At 40.3% G+C, this 21,378-nt stretch overlaps 1 protein-coding gene across 2 annotated transcripts in view; it reads left to right on the top strand.

Annotated features, from left to right (window-relative positions):
* Positions 1 to 21,378, top strand: part of RNF115 (ring finger protein 115) — an 82,568-nt gene that overhangs the window by 502 nt on the left and 60,688 nt on the right. The window lies entirely within an intron of this gene.

The raw sequence follows: 21,378 nt of genomic DNA, 5'->3' as shown, positions 1-21,378 counted from the left end.
CCGGCCCTAAACCCTGGGCATCACGGCCTCGGCCCCTTACCTCCTGCCCACCTCTTAATTCATCCTGGGCTGCTCCACCTGACCTCACCTCTTTACCTCCCGTGTCCTTAATTTTTTTTTTTTCTTAGCAAGTTTCCCTCTGATAACTCTCCCCTCAATTTTCTTGCATTCTTTTATACCTGGTCTTTTTCCTACGATGACCTCCCCCCACACTTCTTCCACTGTGTCTTCTCACCTTCCTCTGTGTTCTTTTACACTTTTCACTCCCCACCGCCCCCGCCACCTCCCTTGTCAGTGAAGCGAAATAGCGGATTGCTGAGGATTGTCACTCTTCGGTTTTTTCTAGGGAAGGAAGCACAGAAAGGGGGTTGGAAGGTATCTGTGGGGCGAAAAGGGGGATTTTGCTCTTCAGTGGTTTCCAGGGTCCTTGTGAAAGTGAAAACAGCAGCGTACTAATGACTTGCAGACGGCCTGCGCTCCTATCACTATTGAGGGAAATGGCTTTAGGAAGAAGGCAGGACGTACTGTTTCAACTTCGTTTATTTTGGTTGTCATGCTGCCAGTGTCTTTAATATCATTGTTCCGCCCCCCGCCCTGTCCCTTTCTTCACCTAAGAAAAAGAGCCGGGACAGAATGTTGGGGATGCTTCCTCTGACGTGAAATTGGTTTTCACGAGTTTCTGCCAGAGTGTTAGCCCCTTGAGAGGCAGTGCTGTGGTTGGGAAGAAAACACTTTTGTAGGTCAGGCGCGGTGGCTTAGGTGTGTAATCCCAGTGCTTTGGGAGGACGAGGCAGGAGGATTGCTTGAGGCCAGGAGTTTGAGACCAGCCTGGGCAACACAGTGAGACCCCTCTCTACAAAAACAAACAACATTTATGCAGCATACTAGCCAGCACCAGCATCACAAACCCAGAAGCTGTTTTGGGTTGGGTTGTAGCTACTACGAGGAGCTCCCCCAGGGTGAATGTCAATCCTGTCCTTGGCCAACTGTCTTTATGGTTGTTCCTTTCCTTACAAGTGTCCAGGTTCAGTCTTGTGATAGAGTGGCAACATAATGTATGGTTATATTTATGGTGTCTCAGATACAGTGTAGGAGAAAACCTTCTGAAGTGAGTCTGTATATCTTATTTCTTAGAAACACAAGTGGAATCCAGTGAATAAGTGCTTAAAGGGTGTTTTATAGTCTTCTCTCACCCAAAAGTTTTGTTTAAGGCATTATGATACATTCTTTCCTCTCTACGTGCCGCACCCCCTACTTCAGAGTCATAGTTTCATCTAAATGCTACTTAGCTGTTTTTCTTTTTTTTTTTTTTTTTGAGACAGCCTCTGTCTATCGCCCAGGAGCATGATTTCGGCTGACTGCAACCTCCACCTGCCAGGTTCAAGCGAGTCTCCTGCCTCGGCCTCCGGGTAGCTGGGACTATAGGTGCACGACCACCACACCCTGGCTAATTTTTGTGTTTTTAGTAGAGATGCAGTTTCACCATGTTGGCCAGGCTGGTCTCGAACTCTTGACCTCAAGTGATCCACCCGACTGGGGCTCCCAGAGTGCTGGGATTACAGGCGTGAGCCACTGCTCCCCGCCTAAATGCTACTTAGTTTTGTTTGCTGATTTTGCTGTGTGTTTATGTTGTGTGTTTTTTTTTTTTTTTTTTTTTTTTGGCCATATTTCAGTGCCGGGAAGAGCAGGTGTCTAGTTTTTTTCCAGCCAACATCAGAGCCTGCAGAACTCTTTTACCATAGAGAGGGAGTCTGGAATTCAGCCAGTATGTGTGTGACCAGTGGTGTGTTGTTGAATGTGATGCCTTGTTGAATATTCCATCCTTAGCTTTTTTGATCTTTAAGTTGCTGTTCACTATTTTGCCTTTAAGAGTGAGAAGTTGGCCAGGCGTGGTGGCTCACGCCTGTAATCCCAATACTTTGGGAGTCCAAGGCAGGCAGATCGCTTGAGCTCAGGAGTTCGAGACTAGCCTGGGCAACATGGAGAAACCCCGTCTCTACCAAAAAATAAAAAAATTTGCCGTGTGTGTGGTGGCATGCACCTGTAGTCCCAGCTATTCAGGAGGCTGAGGTAGGAGGATTGCCTGAACCCAGGAAGCAGAGGTTGCAGTGAGCTGAGATCGCACCATTGCACTCCAGCCTGGGCAATAGAGCCAGACCCTGTCTCAAAAAAAAAAAGAGTGAGAAGACAGTCTAAACTTCCCCAATTGATTATATCTTTTCTTCTCACCTTTAAGTCCTTACTTCAAAGGGATAATTTGAAAGGCTGAATAGGTGTTTTTCTAAGCCTTAGTTAATGCCTGGAGAAGTTTCTTGATCTTTTTGGTGTGATATGTTATTTGTCATGTCTGATTTGTAAATTGAGGCCTAACACAATTGAGTATAACCGGATTCTTCCTAAATATATCCAAGGTTCTCTGCTGAGTGTCCTGGAGGTGATAGGGAGTGATATGTGGCTCCTGCCCTTAAGGATCTTACAGCTTTTGGGGAAAGACAAGGCAAACATAGAAAAAGTAACAGCATAAAGGGAATGAGGATATGTGCTTTAGGATTCAGAGAGGGGAATTTCATAGCATTGGTGTGGCCAGTGGGATTTAAATTGAGTTTTGAGGGATGGGTACATTTCAGATTGAGAATTCCAAAGACTGTGAGGTAGCAAAAGGAAGAGGGAGTTGATGAAGAAGGGAGAAACATTTAATAAATCATGTTTTTTTCACAACTAAAAGTTGTATACTATATTTTTTATAGTGTACAGCATGATTTGATATATGTATACACTGAATGGTTAAATCAAGCTATTTAACATGCATTACCTCACATACTTATTTTTGCGTGGTGAGAACACTTAAAATCTGTCTTAGCAATTTTCAAATATACAGTATATTCCCTTTTTTTTTTTGAGACTGAGTCTCGCTCTGTCACCAGGCTGGAGTGCAGTGGTGCGATCTCGGTTCACTACAACCTCCACCTCCTGGGTTCAAGCAATTCTCCTGCCTCAGCCTCCCAAGTAGTGGGGACTACAGGCACGTGCCACCATGCCCAGCTAATTTTTGTGTTTTTAGTAGAGACGGGGTTTCACCATGTTGGCCAGGATGGTCTCCATCTCGACCTTGTGATATGCCCACCTTGGCCTCCCAAAGTGTTGGGATTACAGGCGTGAGCCACCGCACCCGGCCTCTTTTTTTCTTTTTAAATAGAGACAGAATTTATTCTGTCTTGTTGCCCAGGCTGTTCTTGAATTTGTGGGCTCAATGTGTCCTCCCACTATATCCTCCTGAGTAGTGGTAGATAGGTGCGTTCCACCATGCCTGGCTAATTTTTTTTTCTTTTTTGTAGAGATGGGATTTTGCCATGTTGCCCCAGCTGGTCTCAAATTTCTGGGCTTAAGCAATCTGCCTGCCTCAGCCTCCCAAAGTGCTGGGGTTACAGGCATGAGCTATTGCGGCTGGCCTGATATGTGGTTTTTGTTTTTAATTCTGTTTATGTGATGAATCACATTTATTGATTTGCCTATGTTGAACTAACCTTGCATCCCAGGAGTAAAGACTACTTGATTGTGGTAGATTAGCTTTTAATTTTTATTTATTTATTTTTTTGAGACTGAGTCTTGCTCTTTAGCCCAGGCTGGAGTGCAGTGGAATGAGCTCAGCTCACTGCAACCTCTGCCTCCTGGGTTCAAGCGATTCTCGTGCCTCAGCCTCCCAGATACCTGGGATTACGTTTGCACCACTAGACCTGGCTAATTTTTGTATTTTTGGTAGAGATGGGGTTTCCCCGTGTTGGCCGGGTTGGCTTTGAAATCCTGACCTCAAGTGATCTGCCTGCCTTGGCCCCCCAAAGTGCTGAGATTACAGGTGTGAGCCACCACACTGGCCTGCATTAGCTTTTTAATGTGCTGCTGGTTCAGTTTGTTAGTATTTTATTTAGAATTTTTGTGTCTGTGTTCATTAGGGATATTGGCCCGGAGTTTTCTTTTTTCATTGTGTCTTTGCCAGGTTTTGGTATCAGAATGCTGCTGGCCTCATGGAATGGGTTAGGGAAGAGTCCCTCCTCGATTTTTTGGAATAATTTCAGTAGGATTGGTACCAGCTCTTCTTCGTGTCTGGTGGGGTTTGGCTGTGAGTCCGTCTGGTCCAGGGCCTTTTCTGATTGGTAAGTTTTTTATTTTTCATTATTTTTTGAGACAGGGTCTCACTGTGTCGCCCATACTGGAGTTCAGTGGCGTGATCAGGGCTCACTGCAGCCTCGACTTCCCAGACTCAGGTGATCCTCCCACCTTAGCCTCCTGAGTAGCTGGACCTACGGGTATGTGCTACCACACCTGGTTGGTTTTTTTTTTTTTTTTTTTTGAGAGATAAGGTTTCGTCATGTTGCCCAGGCTGGTCTCGAACTCCTAGGCTCAAGGGATCTGCCTGCCTTTGCCTCCCAAAGTGCTGGGATTGTAGGCATGAGCCATGGCCCTGGCCAGGTTTTTTATTACTGATTCAATTTTGGAACTTGTCATTGGTCTGTTCAGAATTTCAGTTTCTTCCTGGTTCAGTCTTGTGAGGTTGTATGTTTCCAGGAATTTATCTGGAATTTTAGGTTTTCTAGTTTGTGTGCATAAAGGTGTTTGTAATAGTCTCTGAGGGTTCTTTGTATTTCTGTGGGATTGGTGGTAATGTCAGTTTTGTTATTTCTGATGGTGTTTATTTAGATCGTCTCTCTTTTTTTCTTTATTAATCTAGCTAGTGGTCTATCAATTTTATTTTTTGAAAGAACCAACTTTTGGTTTCGTTTATCATTTATTTGTATGGATTTTCGCATCTCAATTTCATTCAGTTCAGCACTGATTTTGGTTATTTCTTCTGCTGGCTTTGGGGTTGGTTTGTTCTTGTTTTTCTAGTTTCTCTAGGTGTGATGCTAGGTTGTTAATTTGAGATCTTTCTAGCTTTTTGATGGAAGTGTTTAGTGCTATAAACTTTCCTCTTAATACTGCTTTAACTGTATCCTAGTGATTCTGGTATGCTGTATCTTTGTTTTCATTAGTTTCAAAAAACTTTCTGATTTCTCCCTTAATTTCATTTTTTACTGAAAAGTCATTCAGGAACAAGTTGTCTCATTTCCATGTAATTGTATAGTTTTGAGAGACCTTTTTAGTATTGATTTCTATTTTAATTGCACTATAATCCGAGAGTGTGGTTGGTATGATTTTGGTTTTTTTGCCTACGTGCTTCTCAAAAGAAGACATATATGCAGCCCAATAAGCATATGAAAAAATGCTCAGGATTACTAATCGTCAGAGAAATGCAAACCAAAACCACAGCGAGATACCATCTCACACCAGTCAGAATAGCTATTATTAGAAAGTCAAAGAATAACAGTTGTTGGCAAGGTTGTGGAGAAAAGGGAATGCCTATACACTGCCGGTGAGAATGTAAATTAGTTCAGCCACTGTGGAAGGCAGTTTGATTTCCCAAAGAACTTAAAACGGAACTACCATTCTGCCCAGCAATCCATTACTGGGTATATACCCAGAGGAATATAAATCGTTTTACCAAAAAGACACATGCACTTGTATGTTTATTGTGGCACTATTCACAAGGGCAAAGACATGGAATCAACCTAGATGCCCATCAGTGGTGGACTTAATAAAGAAAATGTGGTACATATACATCATGGGATACTATGCAGCTATTTAAAAAAAACAAAACCGAAATCATGTCCTTTGCGGCAACATGGATGCAGCTGGAGGTCATTATCCTAAGTGAATTAAAGCAGGAACAGAAAGCCGAGTACCATGCGTTCTCACTTAAAAGTGGGAGCTAAACATTGAGTACACATGGGCATAAACATGGACACGAGGGCTTACTTGAGGTGGTGAGGGTAAGAGGAGGATGAGGGTCAAAAAACTACCTATCTTGTACTATGGTCAGTTGCTGGGCGATGAAATAATCAGTACACCAAATTCCAGTGACACAGTTTATCCATGTAACAAATGTACATATGTGTCCCCAAACCTAAAATCAAAAAAATATGTATAGAAAAGAAAGAGCAAAATGAAGGACCTAAAACCTAAAAACCATTTATAGTCAATATATAAAAAGGCTTAATACCCCAGTCAAAATCAGATATGGATAAATTTTATAAAAACAAAAGTAAACAAAGAGGGTACTGACTCTTGTGATAGTTGGATACCAAGAACCATCCCTCACTGGGGCATGCTGTGGCTCACACCTATTATACCAACACTTTGGGAACCCAAGGCAGGAGAGGATTGCTTGAGCCCAGGAGTTTGGCACTAGCCTGGGCAACAAAGTGAGACCCTATCTCTACAAAAATTAAAAAAATTAGCCAGGGGTGGTGGTGTGTGTCTGTGGTCCTAGCTACTCAGGAGGCTGAGTTGGGGAAGATTGCTCAAGCCCGGGAGGTCGAGGCTGCAGTGAGCTGTGATTGTGCCATTACACTCCAGTCTGGGTGACAGAGCAAGAGCTTATCTCAAAAAAGAAAAAGACTCCATGATTTAATCTAATCAGCTTCAAAAACCCAACTCATTCCTCCACACGCCCTGTGCCTTGGCCGTAGCATTTACCTCACCATTCTCCTATGCATTATCTATTTTTAGACCTCTGTCTCCCTTTGTTTAAAATGTTCTCCCAGCCTGGATAACATAGCAAGACCCTGTCTCAACAAAAAAAATAAAAATTAGCTGAGTATGGTGGCATGTGCTTGTAGTCCTAGCTACTTGGGAGGCTGAGGTGGAAGAATTACTTGAGCCCAGGATATTTGAGGTTACAGTGAGCTATGGTTGTGCCACTGTACTCCAGCCTGGGCAACAGAGACCCAGTCTGGATGAGAGAGAAGAGAGAGGGGAGAGAGGAGAGAAAAAAGAAAAGAAAAGAAAAAGAAAGAAAGAACCCATCACCTATGAGTGCTGTCCTCACTGAACACCAGAGGCTGGGTATTGAGTTTACATCAGCTTTTAATGAGCTCTCACTAGGTTTCTTCACCCATTCAATGGGAAGGTCTGCTTCAGAGCCATGATTGTGTTCAACGGGACTAGGCTGCAAGGTTTAATAACTCTTCTCTTCTTTTTAAAATTTTATTACTTTATTATTTCACCTTTTTTTTAAAGCCACATGTAGGCTGAATTCATTTAATTTGACAGAATAACACTCCTTACTGCTAATCCTGATCAATTTTAGCTTTGTGTGTCTTTGGGTTGGATCCACTCAGATAAGAGGACAAAAGAGGGCCGGGCATGGTGACTAGTGCCTGTAATCCCAGCACTTTGGGAGGCCAAGGTGGGCGGATCACCTGAGGTCAGGACTTCAAAACCAGCCTGGCCAACATGGTGAAACCCCTGTCTCTACTAAAAATACAAAAATTAGCCTGGCGTGGTGGTGGTCGCCTCTAATCTCAGCAATTTAGTGATTTGAGCTGGGCTCGGGAGGCTGAGGCAGGAGAATCGCTTGAAAACCCAGGAGGCGGAGCTTGCAGTGAGCCGAGATCGCGCCATTGCACTCTCTTTCGAGACTCCATCTCAAAGAAAAAAAAAAACCATTCAAAAAGAGGACAAAAGGTTCATTTGGAAGGAGGATATTAAGAAATAAGGAGAAATCATGAAGGGAATTTTAAAATGAAAACATATTTAGTGGCATTTTTTTCTGTTAGGTTTCAAAAAAGTCTCCGTTCCAAGTGAGTATTGGTTTAGGAATTTCTTTCTCCTTATTAAAAGCGTTTTCCTATTTACAGTGAAAATAACTTTAGTAAAATTTTGTGAGTACTAAACTTGGATTTTAAAATCAGAGATTTCGATTATATAGTCTGGAGCCTCAGGATTTTAAGTTTCTGTAGGATTGGGTAAAATGCCATTGTAGATTTTTTGGTCATCAGATTATAGAATAAATACTTAAAGTAACTTCAGATTATTATTTTCAAAACCATAGCAGAAACTCCTACCTTACCTATCTTATTGAGAGACAATGTGAAGCCAAGACTAATGGAGTTAGTATGCTACATTGATGACGAATGACTGGGTAGGACACCACAGAGGGCTGTGTCATGGAGTGTAAAGGTGTTATTCCATTCCTACACCCTACCGTCCATCCTTCCCCATTAAATCAAGGTCAGGGAATGTTACCTTATGTGATTAAATCTGGTAGAGTCATCATTAAACAGGTGAGATAAATCATATGCAGAGTAACCTACTTTTGGTATTGATGAGACTAGGGTGGTTCTTAAGTATTTTATGGAGATCAGGGTATCTTCCTAAATCCAGATGAAGAGATCAGGTTAAGGACTGCTCGCCTTCAGGCTCGAAACTATGTAGTAGGCTTCTCTCCCTCTATCTTCTCATTTTATCATCTTCTTTGATCTAATAAAATGTTTTCCTTATCAATAAGTAATGTTATCTAGTTTGGCTCTACCAGGTGCTAGAGAAGGCATTCATCATTGTATTGTACTTGCAATAACTCTAATACAGGAAAATGTTCAAACCACCCATAATAAAAGTAGCTAAAAAGCAGATTTCTTAAAGACTTTGTGACCGTTTAAGCTCAACTGACCTTTCTAAGTTGCATGATTCTTAGAAAGGTCCCAGAGAGATGTCTATCTGGTGCTATATAGCAGTTGCTAATTAAATATTTTTTAATTGAATGATTGATATGAGTTGAACACCCAGTAATTATATTTAAAAAGTAATGACTTCAGTGTTTTGACGTCTTTAAAAGGCTACAGTGGTACAAAATGTAGGTGCTACCATGTGAAATTTGAACGTACAGTGAAGTACATATATTCACTGCAATATCTAGAAATAAATATGTATTCTTATAGGTAGAGGCTAGTTTATCCTTGTAATTCTACTGATAAATATAAATGTATATATTGGGGAAATTTGTGGGACTTTTTCAGTATAAGGAAGAAAAAAATCTGAAAATTGAACTCACTGCAGAAGAAATTTTTTGTATTTTCGGGGGAAGTACCAACTAGATGTGCTAACACTTTGTATTTCTTTATGTTTAGTTGCCTCTTTTTTTTTTTTTAAACGGAGTTTCCGTCTTTCACCCAGGCTGGAGTGCAGTGGCACGATCTCGGCTCACTGCATCCTCTGCCTTACAGTTTTAAGTGATTCTCCTGCCTCAGCCTCCCGAGTAGCTGGGATTACAGGTGCCTGCCACCACGCCTGGCTAATTTTTGTATTTTTAGTAGAGATGGGGGTTTCACCGTGTTGGCCAGGTTGGATCTCTTCACAGCCTACTGGGCAATAAATGAGATAGCCTAGAGCAGTGGTTTTCAATTTCAGGTAGTTTTGTTTCCCAGGGAACATTTGGCAAAGTCTGTAGACAATTTTTTATCTTTTTTTTGGAGACAGAGTCTGACTTTGTTGCCCAGGTTGGAGTGCAGTGGCGTGATCATGGCTCACTGCGGCTTCCACCTCCTGGGCTCAAGCAATCCTCCCACCTCAGCCTCCCAACTAGCTGTACCACCACACCTGGCTAATTTTTTAATTTTTTGTAGAGACAGAGTCTCACTGTGTTGCCTAGGCTGGTGTCAAACTCCTGGCCTCAAGCAGTCCTGCTTCGGCCTCCCAAAGTATTGGGATGGTAGGCATGAGCCACCACACCCAGCCTGTAGACATTTTTGATTTTTGTAACTAGGGGCTGGAGGAGGGTTGCTACTGTCATGCAGTGGGTAGAGGCCAGAGATGCTGCTGAACATGCTGCAGTGCACAGGATAGACCCCTCAAAACAAAGAATTATATTGGGCCCAAAAAGGTAAGAGGGCTGAGGTTGAGAAACCCTGGGATAGATAGAGGGATAGTCAGTGTCATCTTGTGCTAATTGTGTTTAAGGTTTTGTTTTGGTGTAGGTTTGATTTTTAATTTTGGGATCCCAGTGAATTTTCAGTAAGATAATTGAGACCGTATAATTTTAGGCAAACCTCTGATGGGAGAGAGTGTTTAGAACAGGAACTAGGGCTCAGTTAGTGGCTGCAATTCCATTATAGCAGTATCTATTGGAGTTACTTTCTGTCTTTGGAGTTACTGAGACCAGAGGAACTGGATTACCCCTCTCAAGTTACATACTGTAAGGGCAACTTATAAAAGAAAACTATCCACATTTTTTTGTCAGTTGGGAATTAATTGAGATAGAAACACTGCATGTAATTTAGTAAGACAGCTGGAAATCCCAGTTTGAAAACAAAATGAAAAGCAGACAACAAGCCTAACTTTTAGTTTTACTTTCTGTGTTTCTCTTATACCTCTCAGAAGTTTCATAAGCTCCAGAAATTTTGTGTTTAACCTTTTAGTTTCTTCAAATTCTTGGTTGAGAGGGTATATTGGAGTTATTAATCTTTGTTCTAAAATTCTTTGGGTGACTTCTCGCTGAGTCATCTGACCGTCTCAGTTTACCTAAGTATATCCCATTGTAAAATGATACTTAGGTGCACGTATTGGAAGCTTGAATGAGGAATGGAGCTGTATAATCCTAATTGAAAGGCAATGTAAGAATCATGAGCAATCCTTATTTGCAGAGAAATAGGGCCATTACCGTATTAGAAGCATTTTAGGTTGTTGTTATAGTTTCATATACAGAAGTTTAGGTGCTGAAAAATTTTTCTTTTTTAGAAATTTCTTTTTTCAATTGTTTGCTGTTCAGAGTTTCTCAGAGGTCCCCAGATGCATGTATATCAGTTAGAAGTAGGACAGGTATGGTGGCTAACACCTGTAATTCCAGCACTTTGGGAGGCTGAGGTGGGTGGATCACTTGAGCTCAGGAGTTTGAGACCAGCCTGGGTGATATGGCGAAACCCCATCTCTTAAAAAAAAATTAAAAAAAGATAGAAGTGAGTTGGCGCCAGTGATTTTTAAACCAGGCATACTTTTCTTGTATGATAAGTAGACTGTTGGTGACTCTTTTCCCAAAACAGACCAGTTAGATATTGTTTTTTTGGTTTTTTTTGAGACCTGAAGCCTCACTCTGTCGCCCAGGCTGGAGTGCAGTGGTGCGATCTTGGCTCACTGCAACCTCCGCCTCCCACGTTCAAGCAATTCTTGTGCCTCAGCCTCCCGAGTAACTGAGATTATGGGTGTGCGCCACCACACCTGGCTAATTTTTGTATTTTTAGTAGAGGCGGGGTTTCACCATGTTGGCCAGGCTGGTCTCAAACTCCTGACCTTGCAAGTGATGTGCCTGCCTTGGCCTTCCAAAGTGCTGGGATTACAGGTGTTAGCCACCACGCCTGGCCAGACCAGTTAGTTTTGTCTTCCTTGAAAATCTGTTAAGACAGATTAATCTCTCTCCTTGATAATTTGAACAAGTGTCACAGGAAACTTCTTAGTAGACAAGGTAATGTTTACCTCCTTGCCACTCACTTTGATGTTGTACAGATTTGAATAGACTTTTAACCCATAGTACCATCTTCCAGAAGTTTCATTTTGCTTACCTTTCACCATGCTTAGAATTTACATTCTCAAAAGAAAAAACAATTATAGTTACATGCTCTTTCTTACCTTTTGCTGGATTAACTGAGACCTGCAGGTATCCTACAATGATGCTGATCTTCTAGCCCGTTAATTCTCAGACCTCTCAGATTCAGTGCCCTCTTCTTATAAGTATTTTGAAATACTCCCTTTAGTGAAATGAAATCCACAGGTCATACAGCTTTTCTACATACATGTGTGTGTGTGTGTGTGTATATATATATATATGTGTATATATATATATATATATGTATTTTTTTTTTTTGTGAGACAGAATCTCTGTCAACCAGGCTGCAGTGCAGTGGCGTGATCTTGGCTCACTGTATCCTCTGCCTCCTGGGTGCTTCAAGCGATGCTCGTGCCTCAGCCTTCCAAGTAGCTGAGATTACAAGCATGCATCACCACACCTGGCTAATTTTTTTGTATTATTATTTGTTCTTTGTAGAGACAGGGTTTCACCATGTTGGCCAGGCTGGTCTCGAACTCCTGGCCTCAAGTGCGCCCACCTCCGCCTCCCAAAGTGCTGGGGTTATAGGTGTGAGCCACCACACCCGGCCCTACATATATAATTAAAAAAATTATCTTGCAGTAAGATAAAGGATAAATAGAAAATATTTCTGACAGATTAGCTTGACATGACAGCTACCTGAGTAGACTGCTATAAGGGTATTTGCAACTTAAATACCAGGAGAAGCAAACCAGTACAGTGAACAATTCTTTGCAAATGTACAAATAAAACTCAAGTACAACTTCTTTCTTCTTCTTCTTTTTTTTTTTTTTTTTTGGTAGTGATGGGGTCTCACTTAGTTGCCCAGGCTGGTTTTGAATTAGGCTCAAGCTGTCCTCCTCCTTGGCCTCCCAGAGTGCTGAGATTACAAACGTGAGCCACTGCATCTGCCCCAAAGTACAGTTTTCTCTTACTTTATTCAGCAGTTGCTTTTCTGGACATTTAGTACATATTAAAATTATGGACTGGGCACGGTGGCTTACGCCTGTAATCCCAGCACTTTGGGATACCAAGGCGGTTGGATCACTTGAGCCCAGGAGTTGTGGAGACCAGCCTGGGCAACATGGTAAAACCCTGTCTCTACAAAAAAAATTTTTAAAAATTAGCTGGGCTTGGTGGCACGTGCCTGAAGTCCCAGCTACCTGGGAGGCTGAGGTGGGAGGATTACCTGAGCCCAAGAGGTCAAGGCTGTAGTGAACCGTGATCACACCGCTGCACTCCAGCCTGGGTGACAGAGTGAGACCCTGTCTCAAAAAAAAATAAAAAAATAAAATTATGCAGAAGGACTTGGTGCTCATACGTAGAATGTAATTAGGTTCTAGGCTTTGGTAATTATACAGATTTTAAAAATCCAGTTAACTATTCATAAGGAAGTTTGAGAATAAAGATATTTTTTCTTTGTGCTGGACTTGCCTATGCTTTCCTGGCCTCTGCCAACTGAATGTCAGTAACACTTTTTTTTTTTTTCTGCAACTTTTATTTTAAGTCCCAGGGCACATGTGCAGGATGTGCAGGTTTTGTTATGTAGGCAAACCTGTGCCATGGTGGTTGGCTGCACAGATCAACTCATCACCTAGGTATTAAGCCCAGCATCCATTAGATATTCTTCCTGAGGCTCCCTCAACAGGCCCCAGTGTGTGTTGTTCCCCACCATGTGTCCTCCTCATTTAGCCCCTACTTACAAATGAGAACGTGTGATGTGTGGTTTTCTGTTCCTATGTTAGTTTGCTGAGGATAACGGCTTCCAGCTCCATCCACATCCCTGCAAAGTAATCACTTGTCCTTTTTATGGCTGAATGGTATTCCATGGTGTATATGTACCACATTTTCTTTTATCTAGTCTCTCACTGATGGGCATTTGGGTTGATTCCATGTCTTTGCTATTGTGAATAGTGAGAAGCACTTCTTAACTGCTGTGACAACCAAAGCACTTCCATAGATGTCCCAACTATCCCCTAGATGATTGTATTGTCCTCATTAAGAATGACCTCTAGTCATACAGGAAAACATTTTTCTGTTTTATCATTCACTCTTCTTTTTTTTTTCTTGCTTATTATTCACTACTTTAGCACAGCCTTTTAGTCTAAAAGACAAATATTTACTTGGCCTTTAGACAATTCCTATATGTCTTTAAATTTCTTATTTCCTCACCACTCTTATTATTGATGTTTTCTTTTTCATAAGTGTTAGGACAGTGCCTTGGTACATAGTAGATATTCAATTAGTATTTGTTGAATGAAGGAAACTTAACTGTAGGCTTTTTCTTCTTGCCACTTTCTGCTTTTTGTACCTGTTGAAAATGATGGAGGTACCAGTGTTCATAAAAACCTTGAAAACAGGCTGGGTGCAGTGGCTCATGCTTGTAATCCCAGCACTTTGGGAGGCCGAGGCAGGCAGATCACTCGAGGTCAGGAGTTCAAGACCAACCTGATCAACATGGTGAAACCCCGTCTGTACTAAAAATACAAAATTAGCCAGGCATGGTGGCGCATACCTGTAATCCCAGCTACTCGGGAGGCTGACGCAGAAGAATTGCTTGAACCTGGAAGGTGGAGATTGCAGTGAGCCAAGATCGCACTACTGCACTCCAGCCTGGGCAACAAGAGTGAAAGTCTTGTCTCCAAAAAAAAAAAAAAAAATTAGCTGGGTCTGGGTGCAGTGGCGCACGCCTATAATCTCAGCACTTTGGGAGGCTGAAGCGGGCAGATCACCTGAGGTCGGGAGTTTGAGACCAGCCAACATAGTGAAATCTGCATCTACTAAAAATACAAAAATTAGCTGGGTGTGGTGGCACACGCCTGTAATCCCAGCTACTCGGGATGCTGAGGGAGGATAACCACTTGAACCCAGGAGGTGGAGGTTGCAGTGAGCTGAGATTGCACCACTGCACTCCAGCCTGGGCAACAGAGTGAGACTCTGTCTCAAAAAAAAAAAAAAAATCCTTGAAAACAAAGCACAGACCTGTAGACTAATGACTAAAGGGTTGGCTCAAAGCAGCAGTTTGATGGACCACTTGCCATTAGTTAGTGGCCAGTAGAGTGGAGCCTCTTGTGGAATACGGCTTTATTTCTGCATATGAGAGCTTATAAGTAGAGGAGGCATCCCATAATTACATGCCTTTCAGATAAACAGCTGATGGGCTTTGTAGGCAGAGTTACTTTAATGAAGTCATTAATAGCTGAATTTGTTGAATGAAAGCTTCTTCTAGAGGATCTTTTCTAATTTAGGTACCAATGTGAGGTATTTTTACTCTCAAACTTATTAAACTGTTGGTTCCCTGATTTTGAATTTATGGTGCCAGTTATTAGATCCTGATCTCTTAATATGGTCACTGCTAAATGTTTACAGGTATTAGCATACCTAGTTAAGACAAGTTAGGTTGAGGAACAGAAATTTTTATATCTTAGCCTCGTTGGTTTGAAAAAAAATTAGTTATTTGGATTGCTGATATAGTGCAAAAACTATAATGGTACATTTACTTTCTGTTTAATAACATGTAAAAGGCAAACAGCAAATTAATTTTCACTGCTAGTCTTGATTTGTATGTTTTAGATTAAAGGGTTGTTGAAACTATAATAAAAAACCAAATAATGGTTGGGCAAAGGAGGACATGATTAGACATTTCTCAAAAGAAGGCATATAAATGGCCAACAGGTATATGAAACAGTGCTTAACATCACTAATCATCAGAGAAATGCAAACCAAAACCAGAATGAGATACCATTATACCCCAGTTAGAATGGCCATTATTAAAAAGACAAAAATAACAGATGCTGACGAGAATGTGGAAGAAAGGGAACTCTTAAACACTGTTGATGAGAATGTAAATTAGTATGGTCACTATGGAAAACAGAATGGATATATTTCAAAAAAAACTAAAAACTACCATACAATCCAGCAATCCCGCTACTGGGTAGTTATCCAGAGGAAAAGAAATCAGTATATCAAAGGGATACTTGCACTTCCATGTTCATTGTAGTACTATTCACAGCAGCAAAGACAGAATCAGAGTATCCATCAATGGATGAATGGATAAAGAAAATGTGGTATATATATATATGCAAGAGAATAGTGTTTGGCCATAAGAAAGAATGAAGTCATGCCATTCGTAGCAACATGGATGGAACTGGAGGTTATTATGTTAAGTGAAATAAGCCAGGCACAGAAAGACAAATATTGCATATTCCCACTCATATGTGGGAGCTAAAAAAGTTGATTTCATGCAGGTAGAGAATGGAATGATATCTGAGGCTGGGAAGGGTGTGTGAAGGCAGAGGGGGTGAGGTATGTGGATAAAGAGAGGTTGATTAATGGGTATAAACATAAAATTAGATAGAAGGAATAAGTTCTGATGTTTGATAGCAGAATAGAGTGACTAAAGTTAACAACAATGTATATTTCAAAATAGCTAGATGAGAGGATTTCAGATATTCCCAGCACACAGAAATGATAAATATTTAAGGTGATAGATGCCCTAAATGCCCTGACTTGATATGCATGTACCAAAATATCACATGTACCCCATGAATATTTACAGATATCTGTAGCAATAAAAAAGTGGTTGAAAGTAATATTAATAAGTGAGAATCGTAAAAATGTTTAATTTGCTGAATGTTTCAACCTTAGTTTACTGATCTTTAAAATTGTTGGTTTATTATTCTCTATCTAAAGTGCAGGTGCTGATTGAATGGATAGGGAGAAGTTGTTTTAATATTATATTAGCATCCTATTTTAATATGCAATCAGTATTAGATGGACAGATTCAGAGTTCCTAAGGTTTTTAATAAGATTAGCAGTATAATATAGGTCTATCTCATCCTGTAACACTAGTACTGTAAAAGGTTTCCAGAAGTATATCTATTTGTATTCCTGAGTGTGATTGATTCTGGATATTTTCTTTGAGGACACACACATATACTCTATTTGTGAAGTACAGCACTTCGAATTTAGTTTGTATTTGATAATAACATTAAAATAACAGGCACTAGATTATGCAACAGTAATAGCAGTCCATTTTTATTTATTCAGTAACTGTATTGGTACTTTCTATATTCCAGGAGCTGTTCTAGGTACTTGGGCTGTTGTCTTAGTCCATTTTGTGTTGCTTATAAAGGAATAACTGAAGCCGGGTAACTTAAAAGAGGTTTACGGCTGGGCGCAGTGGCGCGTACCTGTAATCCCAGCTGCTTGGGAGGCTGAGGCAGGAGAATTCTTGAACCCAGGAGGTGGAGGTTGCAGTGAGCCGAGATCCTGCCACTGCACTCCAGCCTGGGCGACAGAAAAAGACTCTGTCTCAACAAAAAATAAACAAAAGAAGTTTACTTAGCTCATTACTCTGCAGACAGCACGAGAAGCTTCGCACCAGCATCTGCTTCTGGTGGGACCTCAGGAAGCTTCCAGCCATAGTGGAAGGCCAAGGGGAAGCAGGTGTTCCGCAAGGCAAGAGAGGAAGGGGAGGGGTACCACACTCTTTTAAACAACCACATCACTCATTCCTATAAGGACTGCACCAAGACATTCATGAGGGATCTGCGTCCATGACCTAAATACCTCCCACTAGGCCCTACCTCCAACATTGGGGATCAAATTTCAACATGAGATTTAGAGGGGACACATATCCAAACTATATCAGCTATATTCAGGAAGAAGTAAGGAGATTAATAAAATGTTGAGAAAAATGGGTAGTAAAATCAGGATTTAAATATTTTCTTCTCCTTTTGGCTTTCTTTAAATTTAATATTTATTTATTTATTTATCTATTTTATTTTTTTGAGATGGAGTCTTCCTCTGTTGCCCAGGCTGGAGTGCAGTGGCACGATCTCAGCTCACTGAAACCTCTGCCTCCCGGGTTCGAGCGATTCTCCTGCTTCAGCTTCCTGAGCAGCTGGGATTACAGGTGTGCGCCACAATGCCCAGCTAATTTTTGTATTTTTAGTAGAGACGGGGTTTCACCCTGTTGGCCAGGCTGGTCTTGAACACCTGACCTCAAGTGATCCACCCGCCTCAGCTTCCCAAAGTGCTGGGATTATAGTCGTGAGCCACTGTGCCTGGACTTAAATTTAATATTTCATTTAAACATTAAATTAATGTAGCTATCTCTGGATTAGAGCAAATGCCCTTTTGCCCATTTCAGGTCTGAGATGTTGTTGTAAGAACTAACAACTAGCCCTCATTTTGCAACTGTTGTCAGCCCTTTTTATAGCTGATTTTATTTATTTTAATTAATTATATATAAATCGTATTATAGTACTGTGGGAAAAAATGTTTTATTTTAGCTGTTAAATTATTGAACCTTTCAGGGTCTTCATTTTCCTTGTCTGTAAAATGAGATAGTTGTGTTTATTCCTGCTAGCTACGGTTTAGTGATTTGAGCTTTGGGGTATTTTTGGATTTTGTGTAAAGGAATTTTCTTCTGTAGTTTTTCCACATAGATCATGTGGTAGCCACTGACATACTAGGATTTAAATTTTACCCCTGAAATAATCTCCTTTATGAGTTACAAACTATTAGTGCATATTTTATCTTATAATGATGAACAGTCTTGAAAATGTTAGGATGGAGGACATAATGCAAAGCAATGCCAAAATTTTCCTTTTATAAATCAAACAAAGCAATAATGCTGGTAATGTTGACTGAATAAATTAAAACTTTTTTTTTTTTTTTTTGAAGACTTGGGATTCACTAACAGGTAAACTTGGCCTGGGATAATTTTTTTTTTAGAACTATTTTATGAATATTCTTTGTGTGCTTTGAGGTTGCATTTACATTGCTTTTGTTTTTAAAGTTGTATTCAGTTAACTAATTGTTTTCTTAATCCAATGGTCAGTGGCTACTGTTAACAACCAGTTTGTATGTGATCTTTCCTGACCTGAATGTTCCTGCTGTGAGTTGAATTAGATCATACTTGTGAAATCCTCCTATGTCATTGATGGAAAGTCAATGCTAGAATTCCAAGTATTACTTTTATTTCAATGAAGAGTTCTCAGTCAGAAGCTCTGATTGCTCTGTGGGTACATGGTAAAATAGTACTTTTTAAAATGAAATGGTGATGGTAGATGCTTTTTTTTTTTTAATATTTATACTTGGCAAAATAAAAAAGCTGGCAATCCTTGCAGGTTTCCAATTTTTTAATTTGAAAATTGAACTGCTTTATGGGAACCAAAAGTATGGAAATCAGTAGTCTAGATCAGTGTTTCTCAAACTGTGTGCCAGGAGATTTAATAGGAGTTCAGAATTATGGTAAAATATTGCATACCAAATTGTTTCCCTATCTCCATCCCTCCACTTCCCCTTTTATGACATGGAATGGCATATTAATGGTTCTGAAAAATCATTCATTAAAGCAGCATGTTTGATATTTAGTTCAGGCTTTTCTAAATCTAGTTTTTCTCCCCACCTTAACCACTGGTTAATATCTTGTGAAACATGGTTTGAGAAATATTCCATATCCAAATCACTCAGAATAATTTATTAGAACCTACAGTTTGTTGAGAATTTAGTATATTCCTGGTACTATCTCATTTAGATGAAGTGAGCTACCCAGTGTCACACAACTGGTTGGTTATTCTGTGTTTCCAGTCCGATTGTGTGTGTGTGTGTGTGTGTGTGTGCATGCATGCATGCATTTAAGGTGGACAACATGATGTTTTGAAGTGCACATACATAGTTGAAATGATTACCAGTCCAGCTTTGTTTTGCTTCACATTCATTACTCTAACCACTTAGGCTGTTCTGAAGCATTGCTCAGTTCTCATTTCGAGGCTAAGTACCTAAGACTAGGATATTCAGAAGTTCATTTTATATGCCTTTTGACTTCCCTAACTACTAGAATATGGTTAAGGGAAGTATGATTTTATCAGAGCATATACTTTGTAGGTGATTTTAGTGACTTTTAATCCCAGGTTATTTTTCTTTCTACACAATGCTTGGAATGTAGAGCTTAGAATTTTTGCTGAGTGAATGAATGTTGTCACTTTGTCAAAGAAGATTCTGTCAGCCTAAGCTAAAAGCAAGAAAGTACATTTTACTTCTAAACTATTGTGGTACACATCAGAGCTAAACATCTATACTTTTTGGCTCATTTATCATTTTATATTTATGCCGCTGGGTTGTTCCCTTTCTTGCTGCCTTTAGTGTGAGCAAGCCAAAAACACTGTAAATCTTTTCTGCTATATTATGTTGTCTGAGATTAACATTTTCTCTGGTAATTCTTGTAGTCCTGTGTGTTTCTTCCTTAGAAAATTTGGCTTCTTGACCATCTGATCAAGCTTGTATCAAGTAACACTTTGTCTTGTGACCTGATTTTCTGCCTTGGTACACAATGAGCTAAAGAAGCTTGGTTGATTATGCACTCCTGTTTGGAATCTGTAATGTCAGTGTTCAATCATGGCCTGAATTAAGGAACAAAATGATAAAGGTGGCTGGGTGCGGTGGCTCACGCCTCTAATCCCAGCACTTTGGCAGGCTGAGGCAGGTGGATCACTTGAGGTCAGGAGTTCAACACCAGCCTGGCCAATGTGGTGAAACCCATCTCTACTAAAAATACAAAAATTAGCTGGGCATAATGGCGGGCACCTGTATTCCCACCTACTGGGAAGCTGAGGTGGGAGAATTGCTTCAGCCTGGGAGGCAGAGTTTGCAGTGAGCCAAGATCACGCCACTGCATTCCAGCCTGGGCAACAGAGTGAGACTCAGTCTCAAAATAAATAAATAAATAAAGGTTGTGAATGTGAATGTTACTATTCTTAGGGGGATGAAACCATAAATCAAGGTAGTTTTATTGGCCTGGAACTGAATCACAGCCCTTCAAACAGTATTTAAATTGTATAGGTATCCTTGTGTAACACTGAAACTGTGGCCTATTGTTTTCCTTTTTAGTAAACTGATTTTCTTTATTAATAGCCAAGTGAACAATTGCTTACAACTCCTTGAGCTCAGAGAACTAATTTCAAAATGTTTAGACTGGAAACTTTCTCTTTCTTGTAATGAATGAGAGGTATGTCTTCCTTAATTTCTTGAAGGAGAGTTGAGAGAAGTCAGTGAGGACAGTATTTGTACTCTAGAAAGAGATTTTCACAGAGACCTTGAGGATAATGGTGGAACTGGGAACAGAACTCAGAAGTTCTGTTGTCTTTGTTTTGGGGTTCACTTGATGCTTTTGAAAAGGGAGGAGGATGTATAACCTGGCTTGAAAAGGGAACCAGTCTCTTTGACCTAGTGATGAGACAGCATCAGAGTAAAAGTATAGTGGGTACTGGCCTAGGAGCTGTGATGTGTGGCAAACATTTTGTGTTCTTAATCCTTCTAATTAGGAATTTCTGACTGTCTTGCCATGTGATACTCAAAGAGAGTATAAACAATAGAATGTGACTAACTTAAAATTGTGGCTGTCAGACTAGACAGAAAATGGGCTTCTTTTTTTTGACACTTTAATCACCATTGGAACTTCTGTTTTAGATAAAATAAACACTTTAAGTTGATAACGAAGAGGTAGAAAAACATAGCTGTGAAATTAGGAAAAAAGTAGTAAGTCTTTATATTACATTTGATGTACTGAATAAGTATTAGATACAAACTTGTATAGGTTTCAAGAGTATTTAAATTTCACATTATGTGACCTGATATAAATAGGTCTGAATTTGTAGCTCCTTGTCCTCTAAGGTGTCACGTATTGTGATAACTAATCCTTTGAAATACCGGAGGCAAAAGAAATAATGCATTAAAACCACCCTTTTCCTTTCCTTCCTATATTTCTAGTGCTTTGTGTCCTCTTGGGCTGTTCTTTTAAGTGGGTAAGCATCAGGGCTAAGCTATGCTTAGGGAGTTGTTCTTGATTCAGAACCTGCTACTGAGTATCTTCAGTAGAGTTGTTTGCAGTAATCTTTTAGAGCCTAGGGGGAAAGCAGCTT

Source organism: Gorilla gorilla, chromosome 1 (assembly GCF_029281585.2).
Source record: "Gorilla gorilla gorilla isolate KB3781 chromosome 1, NHGRI_mGorGor1-v2.1_pri, whole genome shotgun sequence".
In the NCBI taxonomy this organism is placed as follows: domain Eukaryota; kingdom Metazoa; phylum Chordata; class Mammalia; order Primates; family Hominidae; genus Gorilla; species Gorilla gorilla.
This window is presented reverse-complemented; position numbering and strand designations above follow the sequence as displayed.